This window comes from Durio zibethinus, chromosome 10 (genome assembly GCF_047325235.1).
Source record: "Durio zibethinus cultivar Kanyao isolate XHJ-2024 chromosome 10, ASM4732523v1, whole genome shotgun sequence".
Lineage (NCBI taxonomy): Eukaryota > Viridiplantae > Streptophyta > Magnoliopsida > Malvales > Malvaceae > Durio > Durio zibethinus.
In genome coordinates this window covers 345,571-360,396 of record NC_143171.1, presented here as the reverse complement: position 1 = coordinate 360,396, position 14,826 = coordinate 345,571, and the positions used below count along the sequence as shown (strand labels likewise).

Sequence of the window (14,826 nt, the reverse complement as noted above, 5' to 3'; positions counted from 1 at the left end):
GACTTGGCATGGAAGAAAAATTAAGATGTGCCATAACCCTTCTACTTTCCAATCATGGTGTGCGAGGTGAGCAGCCTGAGCCTAGGATACCTACACGTGGTGTACGGCTCAGCCTGTGCAAATGGTGTTCAAGGGAACTACCCACATAAAATACCAGTATGTGTTGATGGTGGTCAAAACATGTGCCAAGACCAAGGGCCAACATGTCCCAAAGGTGGTCGAGGCATGTGCATATGTCACAATTCGCTAGCTGGTCCAAGCCTATGGGTTCTCTCTAAGTCAAGGAGCATTCTAGTAAGATAGGGTCCAACTACCAAAAGGACCAGACCTTAAGGCCTACTGGAGGCCCAGGTCATGGGGAACTAACCTAAAATAATGGTTCAGGTAGTGATTAAGACACCAAAGTCTTAGGCACGTTGTTTAGTTTTAACAAAATTAAGCCAGGACTAGGTACAAGTGCTAGTGAGTGCTTATATGAATTTAGAAGCCATAAAAATGGCATTGGCACAATAGATGTGCCTGAACCCACCTACTACCAGGTTATGCGGTGCATGGTGAGCAACCTAGCATGTGTTGATGGTGTTCATGGTAACTACTCACATAAAGGGCTAGCATGTGCCCCCATGATGGATCGATAATTGAGTGAAGGGCATGTGTGTCACTTCTAGCTCAGATTTTGACTTAGAGTCATTCAGTCATAATCCAACACATGGTAGTTTTGTGCCACTAGCTCTTCAACCAAGCACAATGACCAATTGTGGAAATCAACGGTTCCTTTCATACTAGGTTGAATTACTAGCATGATGTTGCCATTAGTAGGGTAAAATTAACTCGCCTCATAATAGTCTAATTCCAGCTCACATTCCCTAGTGGTGGGTGAACAATCCAACACTTGGTGAATTTTACTTCACAATTATAGGAATAGCCGACATCAAAGGATCAAAAAGCAACATCGCTATAAATGCTTGGCTGCCACAAGCTAGTTGTCCCTATGGAAACTTTTTTGACACCTTTAACTTTAAATTCTAAAGTTCTAAAGGATTATAATCCATGCTTTCATGGTTTATTTTTGTGCTAGAAACCAAAATCAAATGAGCCTTTACCCTTTTGTTCCATGTAAGATTTTTGTTCTTGTTGAGCTCATCTTGGGACACCTGTGTTATCTTTTAACATATGTGCTCCCCTAGCCAAAATCCCTACTTGACAATGTCTTATGCCCAGATTGATTGACCAAGGCCAGCCTTGGGTTTAAAAGAAGGGGTCATGCCTTGCCTCCAATTCATGGAATAAGTAAAATAACATTAAAAATAGTGGTATTTCAATTTCACTCAAGACCTTCCATTTATCCTGCACCAATTAAGTCATTTCCCAAAGTCAGACTACAGTCAAGCTCAATAAGTTTTTCTTTCCCTGCTGTTTCTTCCAAGCCTATTCCCTTGGCTATGGTTTTAATGGATAGTAGACAGGGATAGTGGGAATCTCATTAATCCATTCATGTGAAACACTAATTAGATGATGAGGCATTTGGCTACATTAAAAGGGTCATAGTTACTCTTGTCATTTACCTGTGCTTGTTTGAATTTCTTCACTTTGACATTTAAAACACTGGGTAGAAATCACATTACGTAAGCATATGCAGAAACCATTGCATTAATTTGTTTTATTAAATAGTTGGATTCCTTTTGTCTATACCAATTCTAATTTGACTACTCTCAGCTAGGGAAGGCCCCCGAGGGAGCAATTCGCAGTCCCTTTAACCAGCACATGGTAACCTGCTCTCACCATAGGAGTAGATTGAGCAATGTATCGATAGCTAATGGGTTTGAGATTGGGACCATCATGCCTAACCCTTAGAGCCAGTCTTTTTTCTAAGGTTATGGATCCATTTTGTGACTTCCCTTGCCTATATTGTTCCATCGACTATAAGCTATTCACCTTAGAGACCTGATGTAGTTATAAGTACGACTAGGCATGGATGGCACTTGATCCTCTAGATGTTCAAGGGCCACCAAGGGCACACTTGACACCATAAAACGTGTGGTGCTCTTTTGGTTGTTGGACCCTACCTCCAACTAAGCCATTTCCAGGGTAGGCAAGCCATTAAACAAAAAAGATAACTATTCCTAAGGCCCCCATCGACTTCTCCAAACTCCCTAATGTTGTCGTTAGCTGTTGCATCCTAATTAAGGAATTTTAACCTAAATCCCTTTTGAAACTCATGCTAGACATGCTATCAGACGAGCTTTCCCTTTCTCTAAGGATCGACTAACCCATATGCAAGTGCCATTCACATGGAACCTTTCACCGCTTCAGCCTTCGAAGTTCTCATTTGAATATTGGCTACTACCACTAAGATCTACACCGATGGTCGCTCCACCTAGGTTCACACCCTAGGTTTTGTGGCGACTACTATGTCTTCCTACTCATTAAAGCTTGGCCTTTGCCCCACAGCTAGGTATATGTCTCGTGCTTAAATGCTATCCATTTTTTGGGTTAGTTGATTCGATAGGTGACTTGTTTCACATTCCTTAGTGGATTTTGACTTCCATGACCACCATCCTACTATCTTAATCGACCAACACCCCTTATGGGTTCTAGGTTAGAGCATAATTGGGCATCATTACTTGGCTTCCAATTCATCTTGTATCACCAATTCTGCTTACCAAAAATGGCTACTTAAAGCTCTCGATTCTGTGGCACGACTAAACGAAGCAACCATGCTGTCATGAGCCAATGTTGTATAGGGCCATGATCGGGCATAGGATGTCATGAGCCACCCATGTATAAGGCCATGATTGAGTAAAAGTGCCAAGGTGGAGGGTAAATCTCATGGGCTAGGAAAAAGTGTCCCCATTTCAAACTTTGTAATGGTTCATGGTAGCATAGGTGTAAAATCTCTTTAGCTCTTTAGAGGGGTGAGCAGTCGATGTATTGTTAGGCTATCTCACTAGCTAAGGTATGTGCTAGACCACTCATTTAAGGCTACCCCTCTAAACTCGACGATGGTGGGAAGACTCAATGCTCTTTTTGTACTTATTATACTATTCTTAATATTAATAAAACATTTTTTTCTTATGAGAACACCATGGGTTACCTTGATGTGCTCCCATTATGTGCCAATATATTGTTGTGTATTCTTGAGATTAACTCGTGGCTTGTTGGCTGCCTATTCATATATCAAACTATCCTTGGCTAACTTGTGTGGAAGTATCCATCCAAGTGCCACACAGTCTATTGCTTCATTGAGAGAAAGCTTAGCCTGTGACATGTGGTATTAGAGCATAATTGAAAAGTGCTAGAGAATTGAAAAAATGGCTACGAGTGGTGGATTTAATGATCAACAAAGGATCGAGGAGCTTGAGGCCATGGTGGCTACCTTAAAAGCTCATATGGTAACTCATGATCCACTGAAAGAGATCAAGATATCCCAATAGGAGTTGTTTGATACTCTACATAGCTTGGGTGAGGAGACCAAAGATGCCTTTAGTGTCCGCCATGGTGGCTACCCTAAAAGCTCATATGGTAACTCATGATCCACTGAAAGAGATCAAGATATCCCAATAGGAGTTGTTTGATACTCTACATAGCTTGGGTGAGGAGACCAAAAATGCCTTGAGTGTCCTCTAGAGAGAGTTTGAGGAGCTCAGGGCCCAAGTGAGTATGCTATAAATGGCTATGGCCAGGTCAAGTTTTAGCTCGTGGAGAAAGGGAAAAGGGCCAAAATGCCAAAGCCTCGATGTAATGAGGGGGCAAGAGATGTCAAAGAGCTTGAGAACTTCCTATTTGACATAGAATAATTCTTTTAAGCTATGCAGACATAATCAGAGGAGGATATGGTTGCAATGGCTTCAATAAACCTTGCCATGGATGCCAAGCTATAGTGGTGTTCAAATTTTGTAAGTAATGAATGCCCTATTAAAACTTGGGCAAATCTTAAGCAAGAGTTGAAAAATGAGTTCTTCCTTGAAAATGTTGAGTATATGGCCCGAATGATGCTTCCAGAATTAGTGTAAACAAGAACAATGTGAGAGTTTGTAAGGAGCTTTTCTACCTTGATGTTGGATATTAGAGACAAGTCTAAAAAATACAAGATGTTTTAATTCCTTGAGGGCCTCAAACCTTGGGCTAGGATGGAATTACAAAGATAAAAGGTGCAAAATGTGGCCACGACCATGGTTGCCACCAAACGTCTTAATGACTATAACAATGCCCCCTCAAAATGAAAGAACCCTCTATCAAATGGCAATAACTCCAACTTTGGGAATGGTAGAAAAATGGTCAAAGTAGATAGACCCTTCAATGAAGTATTAGATAAGATGCCTTCTAGTTGAGGCAATACCTGACCCAAGGTAAACAATGTATCAAATTTCAATCTGAAGCAACTGCTAGCTTGTTTCTTATACAAGGGGTCACATTGGGTGGCCAAATGCCCACGTAGAAGTGGCTTTAATGCTTTGATAGCCTCCTTTCAAGAGTCCTCCAAAGTAGTCAAAAATGTTGAAGAAGTTAAATATAAGCCATCATGGATGGGCTCAATATAGTTCCTTAATGCCTTTTGTACCTAACTAAACATGATAAAGAAAGAATCTGTGAGAGGTTTGATGTATATGGACCTAGTACTCAATGGTAAAACCACAAAAGCCATGGTAGATATAGGTGCAATTGATACATTCATCACACCAGAGAAAGCAAAAAGGTGTGGTCTCTAGGTTAATAAACACTGTAGGCAAATGAAAGTGGTTAACTCGTCAGCCTTTGTGATCAGTGGAAGCTCCAAGAGTGTGATGACCAAGTTAGGGCCATGGGATGGAAATATAGACTTTATAATTTCCCTCATGGATGACTTTGATGTTGTCCTAGGATTGGGCTTCATGATGTTCGCTTAGGCAATCCTAATCCCTACTGCTAGTTGTTTATTATTCTTGGGGGAAAGCTTATGTATTGTGTCAGCCATAATCCTTCATAAGAGTAGGAAGAAAATGATTTCAACATTACAATTCAAGAAATGAGTAAAGAGAAGGGAGCCTTCTTATATGGCTAAGCCAATTTACAAAGATGGGATTAATGAGAGTTTGTGGTTATGTATGGACTATAGGGCATTGAACAAAGTCACTATGAGAAACAAATATCCTATTCTTCTTATTGTAGATTTGTTTGATCAACTAAGCTAGGCTAAGTGTTTCTTCAAATTAGACTTGAGATCTGGCCATCATCAAGTTAGAATTGCTAAAAGAGATGAGCCAAAAACCACTTGTGTAACGCAGTATGGTGCATTTGAATTTCTTGTTATGCTTTTTGGATTAACTAATGCCCCTGCAACATTTTGTACCTTGATGAATCAAGTGTTCCATGACTATCTTGACAAGTTTGTGGTCATCTATTTAGAGGACATACTGGTCTATAGTTCTACCTTGGAAGAGCACCAAGAGCACCCACATCTTATGTTTCAAATACTACAAGACCATCAGTTGTATGTTAAAAGATAAAAAAGTGCATTTACTCAAACATGAATTCACTTCTTAGGCTATAATGTTGAACAAGGCCACATTCGAATGGACATGGAAAAAGTTAGGGCTATCAAGGATTGGGCAACACCAAAGAATGTTAGGTGAACTCCACTCATTTTTAGGGTTAGCCAACTATTATTGGAGATTTGTGGAAGGATACTCTCGTAGAATCATGGCTCTCATGGAGCTATTGAAAAAAGAGCATAAATGGTGTTGGACAAGTGAATGTCAAGAGGCTTTTGAAGGCTTGAAAAAAGCCATGATGAAGGACCTTGTCTTAACTCTCATTTACATTAGGAAGCCTTTTGAAGTTCAAACAAATGCATCTAATTTCACTATTGGGGGAGTGCTTTTACAAGAATGGCACCCTATAGCATTTGAAAGTCAAAAGTTAAGTAAAGCTAAAAAGTAATATATGGCTCAAAAGAAAGAACTTCTAATGGTAATCCATTATTTGAAACCATGGCGGCATTATTTGTTAGGTTCACAATTTGTAGTTAAGATAGGCAATGTGATGATTAGTCATTTTCTCACCCAACTGAGGCTCATGGCTAAGCAAGCTAAATGGTAGAGTTTCTAGCCGAATTTGAATTTTTTTAAGCACACAATTAGAATAACCAATCAAGTGGTAGATGCACTGAATAGATAGGCAAAGCTGGCTACCTTTAGGAGAATTGCCATAATGGTAGCTAGTAAAATCACAATAGATATTTGCAAGCTAATTGAAGATAATTTGAAGAAAGACCTACAGACCAGTGCCATCCTGGAGCTAGTAGAAGAAGGGAAGTCCAAGTACTTTTGGCAAGAAAATGGGGTCTTATTGACAAAAAGTCTTTGGTTGTTTGTGCCAAAAGTAAGAGGTCTAAATAGATGCTAGGGAATGCCATGATACACCATGGGTAGGTCACCTTGGTTGGCAACATACTTTGGCTTTACTGAAATAAAGCTATTATTGGCCTCACATATGGCAAGATGTGATGGACTATATGAAGACTTGCCTCATTTGCCAATAAGACAAAGTTGAAAAGAAGAAATCAACAAGCATACTTGAACCATTACTTATGCCCATAAGACCTTAGGTAAGTTTCTCCCTTGACTTCATATTGGGCCTTCCTAAGGTTGGTGATCTTGTGTCTATTCTAGTAGTGATTAACCATTTCTCTAAATATGCTACATTGATTCTCGCCCAAAAGTATTACATCATGGAAGATATTGCTTGAAAAATATTTAAACATGTAATTAAGTATTAGGGCCTTTCTTAAAACATTGTTAGTGACAGGGATCCAAGATTCACTAGGTCATTCTCAAGAGAATTTTTCAAGATCTTGGTATCTTAGCTCAACATCTTTTCAAGTTATCACTTGCAAGCTAATGGTCAAACTAAATGATTTAATGGGTTATTAGAGGAGTACTTAAGACACTTTGTTCAAGCTAATCAGAAGAATTAGCCTTTATTGTTGGATGTAGCTCAGCTTTGTTTTAATTCCAACAAGTGTTCTTTCATAAACAAAAGTCCATTTGAAGTGGTTACTAAACAACTACGAAGACCACTACATACATCCCTTGAGCCATATCGAGGGAAGAATCCACGAGCCTTCAACCTTAGCAAAAAATCAATACAAAACACAAAAATTGTGCAAGCAAACTTAGAGAAGGCATTGAACCACATGAAGAAATGGGCAAATAAGGGCTGAAAGGCACAACAATTCAAAGTTGGTGATCTTGTTCTTGTCATATTAGTGCCTGAACAAACTAGGTTCCTAAAGAAGTAGGATCATAAGTTGGAGCATAAGTATAAGGGTCCAGTGAAGATCTTTTCCAAAGTTGGGAATGCCTCTTATAAAATTGACCCACCAAAATGGATGAAGGTGCACCCAATGTTCCATGTAAACAACTTAAAGTCCTATCATGCAAACCCCACAGATACAAGTTGAGGTGAATCAACTAGAGTTGCCATTACCATGAAGCCACCATCAAAACATTGAGTTAAAGAGATTTTAGTTAACAAGGTATCTTGAGTATCTCAAAAAATAGTTCATGAATATTTAGTGGAATGGGAGAGCTTAGGACTAGAAGAAACTAGTTGGGAGAGAGATCATGTCCTCCTAGCATTCAAGCAAAAGATTGAAGTATTCTACGCCAATAAGTCAATGAGGTCATCGACAAAATAAGTGGGGGAAGATGTCATGAGCCAACCTTGTATTGGGCCATAACCAAGCATAGGATGTAATGAGCCACCCATGTATAGGGCCATGACTAAGTAAAGGTGCCAAAAAAGAGGGTAGATCTCATTGGCTTGGAAAAAGTGTTCCCATTTCAAACTTTGTAATGGTTCTTAGTAGCATCGATATAAAATCTCTTAATCTCTTTTGATGGGTTAAGCAATCGACATATTATTGGGCTACCTCACTAACTAAGGTACATATTAAACCACCCATCTAAGGCTACCTCTCTGGCCCTGACGATGGTGGGAAGACTCGGTGCTCTTTTAATATTTGTTGTACTTTTTTGATATTAATAAAATAATTTTTTTCTTATGGGAACATCGAAGGTTGCCTTGGTGTGCTCCTAATATGGCCCAATATATCATTATATACTCTTGAGATTAATTTGTGGCTTGTTGGTTGCCTATTTAGATATCAAACTATCTTTGGCTACTTGTGGAAAAGCATCCATCCAATGCCATATGGTCTATTGCTTCATTAAGAGAAAGCTTAGCTAGTGATGCATGCCATCTTGCCTATTTAAAGTTTGAGAATAGATCGAGGGCGTTGTCCATCCAATGCCTCTAATTATTAGCTTTACCCTATAGAACAAGCTAAGGGCTCTAATTATCCTAAAGGAAACTTCAGAGGGAACCAGCTATAGATGGTTCGATTAGTCTTTCACCCCTATACCCAAGTCATACAAATGATTTGCACATTATTATCACTGCAGGCCTCCACCAAAGTTTCATCTGGCTTTACCTATTTAGGCATAGTTCACCATCTTTTGGGTTCTAACAGGCAGCTCACACCTGATCCCTTTGTAAAAAAGTTCAAGGTCAGTCAATGGTGCACCTATGAGAGATCTTGCCAATCAACTTCCATGCACCTTATGGGTTTTTTAACTCATTGACTAGCACACATGTTAGACTCCTTGGTCTATGTTTCAAAATGGGTCAGATGCTGAGACCACAAGCTAATGCCTAGTGCATGTCGATGTCAAGGTACATTGAGATGATGTATGCTGCATTCCATGATCATGACGATAACATCTTTATAAGCATATCGAAAGCCTAGGCTTGGGCTACCATCATGACCCATGTCAATCCATGCCTTGAGCTAATCAATGAATCAGCTCTCACTATTCCACATCTGATCAAGGCACATTATCGATCCCCATCTGCTTCCCTTTTGACAATTTAAAGCACTTTTTGACTCTTTTTTCAAAGTCTTTTTCATTTTTCCCTCATGGTATTTGTTTGCTATCGATCTCTTACCCATATTTAGCCTTGGATAGAATTTACCCCTTGATTAGGGCTATATTCCCAAACAACCCAACTCACAAACAATGCCTAGTGCTATGAAAAGGTCCACGCACAACAGGGCTCTCACCCTCTTGGCACCTTTTTTTAGGGTACTTGGGCCCAGTATACCATTGAGGATGCTTCTCCATACTACAATTTGGACATCGAAGGTGTCCAATTCTCAAGCTAGGCTATTCTCAATTTGCTCACCACTACTAGAGGAATCTTGGTTAATTTCATTTCCTTCACTTATTGATATGCTTAAACTTAGTGGGTAATCTCGCCTAACCTAAGGTCATGATGCAAGCATTGACCAAGTGATACGGGGGATCTAATAGTGTTTGGGTGGACAACAAGTAAATGTCATCAAAGATGAGGCACATTAGGGGCTTTACCACTGATGGTCACAGTGCTATCGTTGCCAGGGACTCACTTTAGGGCCAACCATGACCGATAAGATCATAAAAGGCCATTTTCCACCCCCTTCACCTAGAGCTCGATAGGCAGGGGTTTAGAGGGGGTGACAGTGCATGACACCCAGGCAAACGTGCCTTCGACCTAATGGCTTGGGGCATAACTTGCATTCAAAGATTCGATGGTTCACGGGATTTTACAATTCACACCAAGAATTGCATTTCACTACATTATTCTTCAATGTAAGAGTTAAGATATCCATTGTTGAGAGTCATTTTTGGTTTTTCATGACAAAGATAGTCACAATACCGACTATGCACACATCGTAAATAGGATGATGATGGTACATGCATTCTTTTTCATTCTAGTTCTTTGGCACAATTCACACTATGGCTTTGTTGTTCAGCTGCAGGCAGCAATACCAATCATTTCACCCTTCCAAGAGGTAGAATGAAGTGTCACACCCACCTAAGGCTAAAAAGGGCTCAGGGCATGAAGGCACCCTCACCCTTTCGGTGTTTTGTTAATATGTTCATGAGTCATTCGTTAAGTGGGTTTCAACAATGATCCTTTGGACAATGGTCCTTTTGTATGTTCACCTACTGAAACCTTATTACGACTTCTTATTCCTCTAAATGATAAGGTTCAATGGACTTCCTATGATGTCACAAGTAATGAATTATCCATGTCATCGAGATTCGAACACTTCATCAAACCATTCAATTGGTAGGAGCAATGGGTGGTGTACAAAAGGTAGGAACGTACTTAACATGAGTTGATGACTTACATGTACTAGGAATTCCTTGTTAAAGACCAACAATTACAATGATCTATCCCTATCATGATGAAATTTCAAAGATTACCCAAGCTTGTCAGCTAAGGCTATAGACTCTTTGAATACATCAATGTAGCAAATGTGTGGCCAAGAACATCTAAGGGCATCACAGACCTGTTATTCCCTTAAACTTTCTTGGCCTAAGTGGCCATAGTCCCTCTAAAAAGCTAGCCATAAAAGATCACCTTTGCGTACCTAGTTAGTAGGCTAAGGTCTTGTTATTTAATGAAGTTAACTAAACAAATCACTTCACCAACTAAGAACGGCCATGCACCACCACCCATAAAATAAAAAAGGAGCTCTCAATCTATCAATCCTTACTATGTCTGGGCCTAGTAAGTTTCCCTTTCTTAAGTTAAATTAAGCCACACGCTCTACTCTTGGTGATGCCTCTTTGTCAATTCCTTTAAGTTTCAACCTTGTGACCATACTCCCCTAGAACCCAAAGACTTTGATTTCTCATAAGGTGTTGGTGGAGTTCTAAAAGTAATATCCATCGATCCCTGGCGACATCATTTATGGTTGAGACTAGGATGGTATTTGATCATCTTTGAGCCCTAACTTTCATTATTGATTAATGAAAACATCCTTGGCAAATGCTTTTATAGTTGTTCATCTTTCATAAATCCAAAAATTTCACCTCTAACTATGAAATTTGAATGCCCCTAATTGTCTCTGTTAATCATTACTCTTATTTTGAAGGCTAACACATTAAGACTAAAATCCTATGATGTTATCCCATGCTAATGTATACAAGCACAAGCCTACTTTGAGCACTCTAATTTCTTCAAAGTAACAATGTTAGAGGAACAACTTGTCCAATTAAGGCTAGGAGTGCCTCACCAGTAGTAGGGAAAAGTAGCTTGGTGCTCACTGTGAAGTGGATCGGATGGCCCAATCCTAGTTTCAACTATAAGCTTTTTAACTGCAACAACTTAAATATATGCTATTAGAGCTAGAATGGCTGCAACTACTACCACTAGACTTACCTTTCAATGGATCCCCATTAAGGGATTTAGATTGTACTTATTCCAAATTCCAGACTCATAAAGCTTGGTATTGTTATTTATTTTCACTACCTCCCTATGTTAGGATTGGGTAATTTGTGCACCTACTACCTTCCTTGGAAGTGGTAGACATTTTTCAGGCTCCCTCTTTGGAATCGAACTCTAATTCTCTATCATCCATCACCATCATAGTAGCCATTGCCCTACTATCAAAAGTTGATAGGGCAAAAATTTGAATGATGCATCTCCGGCATATAGGCTGTGTGATCTATCAAGTTATCATGAATCATCAGAGTAATGGGCAAAGCCTATATAGACCTTTTATTTAATGAATGCATCCCTTCCAAAAGTTGGGGTTTGTTACACATATTAGCTCTAGAATTACTACAGTTATCTTAGTAGTAGATACCATCAAATAACCTATAATTGATTTAATAAGCCATTTATAGTTTCACTATTTGAATTAGTTCAAACTTACATAAGCATGGCTTAATCTTCGAGACAAGCATATGACTACTTGGCAAGATCAATCAAGTAACATTCTTTTAGGATGTTGGCACTGCATGGGCCTCAATGCACTAACTGAGTGACTAAGATAGCTAACACAAAGCACAAGCATCATGCATGTCAAGCTCATAAAATGCATAGCAACAGATGTGCAAGGGTCGAGAGCTTGTACCCACAAAACATTCCACATCTAATAGCACGATCGAACATTAGTGCACCAATGTGGCTATAGAGGTTTGGATGGCACACTTAGGACACAACACATGATTGAGGTTTGACCCATAGCCCTTAAAGATACATGAAGAATGATGGATTGCAAGACATCTAGTTACCATTAATTTAGGTATGTAGCATAGGATCCTGATTGCATCCCCAAGGTATGATGACCACATAGGGGGAGATTGAAAAGGATGATGGGTTGACAATTTGATGCATCGAGTATGGAGCCTGCCAACATGCATAATCATAACATCACTCATATGCTTGTTGCATACAAGTGGTAGCATCTATGCACACTAGTCCACAACCCACCCAATTAATTACTCGATGAGTGAGAAGAAGAAATGATGTACGAGGCCATGCCACAACCACTTGGCATGGGAAAAACACAAGCAAGGGCCATAAGACTGCCCTTGCCATCCAATAAGCAACAATGGCATGATACCACCAATGCTTGGTCTAGTCAAGACAGCACACGAAACCTCCGTAGCCACCACCCTAAGGGGATGTTGCTTGATTTAGGGATTTGTTCCTAGGGCCTTTGGTAGCATGGGCTACATGCACAGGCTTGGCCAAGCCAAAGCATTTTTATGGTTGATGATAAGGGATGATGGGATTGCCAAATACCTAAGAGATTTGGCTAGACTAAACTAGTGACTGCAACTTCTGCTTGCACCACTTTAAGGAGCTGTTACCCAATTTAAGGACTTGGTCTGGGGTTTAGGGCAACATCAATCATAGGCATGGGCTTGAGCTCAGCACAACTGAACCTTTTTTCCATATGCACACTAACCAATTAAGGCCATGAGCTCCTATAGGTCACCAAAGCAACTAGTTACTTGATAACATGACCAGATGGCATGCATGGCTTGGATTTTGCTCTAGGGACATTGCCATGGATGTTTGCAACAACAAGCCTATCATGCACACCTATTCCCTCATGAGGGAAAAAAGAGGACTAGACAATCACCCCTAAAAGGCATGATAGATTTTACAGATATATTAGCAGTAGACATTAAAGTGTCTATAATGGGGAACTTCTTTCAAACAGGCATATCTTGCATGAGGGTTTGTAGGTGTTGATGGTGGTTGAGGCATGTGCCCACACCAAGGCCCAGCATATGTTGATGGTGTTTAAGGTAAGTGCCTATAGCAAGGGCCAGCATATGCCAATGGTGTTTGAGATAACTACCTACACCAAAGGCTATTTTTTACCGATACTAATCGAGGCATGTGCCTTCACCAAGGGCCAGTATATATCAATAGTGGTTAAGGCAATTGCCCATACCAAAGCCAGTTAGTGCTAGTGGTGGTTGAGGTAGGTGCCCTTACCAAAGGCCAGCTTATGCTAATGTTGGTCAAGGTATGTGCCCATACCATATGCCAGCATGTGCTGATGATGGTTAAGGCCTTGCCTAAAGTTTGATTTTGGGCCCTGATGCACATGCTAGGCTCAGGCATGTACTGCTGTCACATTTTTTAGCTAGGGCACCATCATCGAAAGATTGTTGGAAAACCTAGTCAATGGCATTGAGGGTTCCAACGATTGAGGAAGGGGGCCAGGGGGTGTGTGCACATGATGTATATTGGGTGCTAGTCTTTAGCCGTTATATTGGCCCCTTATCCCTTAAAGATCCTCAACAACTCACAACCCCTTAAAAAGGCATTTTACAGGTTTGCAACCAATAACCATTCAAGTGTCTAAAATAAGGATGCTTTTTTCAAATGGCCATAAGATCTTCTACACTTCGAGTTCTTAGCTGAATTTTTTTATGGATGCCTACAAAAATACAAGGATCACGTATACTAAATTTAGGGCCAAAACTCCTTTTAAAAGAATTTAAAAAATCCCAAACCATGAAAAATTTTAAAAATCATGAAAAATAAAAAATGAGTCATCTTGCCATGAAACTTCACATGAAGGCATAAGAGACTGTTATATGAATTTACAAGCCATAAAAATGGTATTGGCATGGAAAAAATATGAAGATGTGCTTGAACCCAACTATTGCCCAGTCATGGTCTACATGATGCACAGCCTAGCATGTGCCAATAATATTTGAGGGAATTACCTACACCAAGGGCCAACATGTGTCGATGGTAATCAAAGCATATGCCAAGACCAAGGGCCAACATGTCTTGATGGCAGTTGAGGCATGTGCATATGTCACAGTCTGTATTCTGGTCCGAAACCAAGAGTTCTTTTTGAGTAGAGAAACAGTTCTAGTTCTAGTAGGACAAGGTCTGAAAGCTAAGGGGACCAAGCCTTAAGGTGTACTAGAGGTCCAAGTCATGGGGAACTAGCCTAGAACAATGAAACAGGTAGTGATCAAGACTCTAGAGGCTTAGGCCCGGTGTTCAGGTTTGACAAAATTGAGCTAAGCCTAAGGGTGTATGTCTGTATTGGTTAGCATTTTATGAATTTACAGACAGTGATCAAGACTCTAGAGGATTAGGCCCAATGTTCAGGTTTGGCAGAATTGAGCCAAGCTTAGGTGCGGGTGTTAGTTAGCATTTTATGAATTTACAAGCCATAAAAATGGCATTTGCATGGCAAAAATATGAAGATGTGCTTGTGTCACTAGTCGAGACTCAAGCTTCAGGCTCACACAGCTCTAAGCACAAGAATGAACTCTTCCGCATCCCAAATTAGCCTAACATAAGAAACGGTGCATGGACACTTTAGACTACAAGGCTTGGCCACCTAGTAAGTTACGAAATAAAAGGCCACAACAAGTGCTTGCAGAAAGGCTAACAAATGAATAAAACAAAGTTTAAGGTAAAAGTAAGGATGTTATTACTCAATGGTTCTAGTGTGTGTACAATAAG

The 14,826-nt window shown here is 40.0% G+C and overlaps 3 pseudogenes; all 3 read right to left on the bottom strand.

Annotated features, from left to right (window-relative positions):
• Positions 1 to 501: 501 nt before the first annotated feature.
• On the bottom strand, positions 502 to 9,313 carry LOC149516276 (25S ribosomal RNA; annotated as a pseudogene).
• Positions 9,314 to 9,546: 233 nt separating this feature from the next.
• On the bottom strand, positions 9,547 to 9,702 carry LOC149516275 (5.8S ribosomal RNA; annotated as a pseudogene).
• A 303-nt stretch (positions 9,703 to 10,005) lies between these two features.
• Positions 10,006 to 11,808, bottom strand: LOC149516274 (18S ribosomal RNA; annotated as a pseudogene).
• Between the last annotated feature and the right edge of the window lie 3,018 nt (positions 11,809 to 14,826).